Raw genomic sequence first — 1,932 nt, forward strand, 5'->3', positions numbered from 1 at the left:
TCACTTTACCTTTTTGGTAGAATTAGCATGATGGGTTTATTTCTGCTCACGACCGGCCGTGGTTTTCATCATCAAGAATTCAAAGCTTCACATATTAAGTTTCAAAGTGACCGTCTCGCTTCTAGACGTTCGAATTCCAAACTGCAGACTATCGTCTGTCGTTCTCAAACTCCCTCTCCGTCTCTCCCCCTGCTTCTGTCTGCTTAACTCTAAAGTTTTTCTATCTATATCTAGAACTTCCCATTTTTCCATGACGTCATACACATGTTAAAACATGTGTTTTCTTTCACGTGTTCTGGACATGCGTGTCCAAAACTTTTCCTTTTTTTACAAAAGGAATTTTAACCTATTTTCTCAGTAACCTATATTTCCAATATGTTAAAAACATATTTATTAAATTACCTTGTAGCTGCATTCTTTCAATTGAATTTTCATAACAAAATTGACAGTGCACATTCTTTTCTTGAAACTATTTTATCTCTAAGCTGTTTTACATTCCATTTTCTAATTCTCACACGTAATCTATTTCTAAACCTAAATTACGAGGTTCGAATTTCGCCTATGCTATTTGATTTTCATTTTAACTAAATATCTCTATTTTTATACTTACATGAAAAGGGGACAGCCCTTATCATGTAACAGGGAGACAATTCAGTTTCAGAACAGAAAATGCCAACATCAATACAATAACATAAAAAAAATATCTGAACATTAAAAAAAAATGAATGATGTCATTATATGTAATTGTGTTTATTTTATTTTGAGAAAATAAATTCATTACAGAATTTTTACTTTATTATGGAAATTTATATATTTAGCAAAAGGCTTGCCCGTTGGGAACGGCGATAGTCTTAATACAGCTTGAATGTCTAAAGTCAAAGGAATTGACCTGATGTTTAAGAAAAAAAAGTCCAACTAAAAACATCCAAAGGTTGAGACTACTACTACTACTACTACTACTACTACTACTGTTACTACTACAACAACAATAATAATAATAATAATAATAATAATAATATGGTCATGAAAGATGAAAGGGGGAGAGCAATACTCGAACCTCCGCTGTTACAAAAAAGCATCAACTTCCAAGGTAGCCCGAAAGTAGTAAGGCTCAGGGAACTGTCAATAAGGACTCTGGTCTAACTAGATATCGAATTTCTTTTTTAAAAAATAAGACAGGAGGATTAATGAATAACTTATGGAAGCAACGGTACGCATTCTTGCGAAAATCCCTGGCCAATTGTTTGAAAAAAAAGTAATTTACTTTTCTTTAGTTGTTAGACTTTTTTCAGAAGTTTTTTTTAAAATATTTTTTCTGACTGAAGCACATTTTTAGTCTTCTGTTTTATTAACTTCCATGATAAAACTTATCGTTTCTTGTAATCTGCTTAATAGCAAACACATTCCTAAGGGAACTCTGCTTTTCAGCCATGTTCCATAAAAGCATATTCAGTTTTTATTTCCTTGACTGATATTTTATCAACTTGTTATTTACTTTTACAGTTACGTTTCGACCACTCTGTCCTCCGGCCTTCTACATATGTAATCTTTATTTGTCGTGGCATTTTTCCCGTATATTATTGTAATTCTTTGTTGCAAATTAAACTCTACACAGACTTCAGGAAGATTGTGTCACAGGACTCTTTTGTCTGCATTAAGTTTTCGTTCTTCACTGCTATTTATTATCTATATATATAAAAGCGAAAATGTATGTACGTATGTGTGTATGTTTGTGTGTCTGCTAAAAACTTTCGACATACAGAAAAAAAATTGACAAACTTGGTCTCATATGAAAGCCCCATCCTTCGCCCGTCAAATATCGAAAAATTGACCAAAAACGTTAATTTTTTCACCCTGAAATCAACACTTTTCTACAGGGGGGTCAGCAAAAACCGTCCTCTCATAGCGAGACCAGTTCTACGCATGCGTCAG

Source organism: Euprymna scolopes, chromosome 25, assembly GCF_053919585.1.
Source record: "Euprymna scolopes isolate OS-2025 chromosome 25, ASM5391958v1, whole genome shotgun sequence".
Taxonomy (NCBI): Eukaryota; Metazoa; Mollusca; class Cephalopoda; order Sepiida; family Sepiolidae; genus Euprymna; species Euprymna scolopes.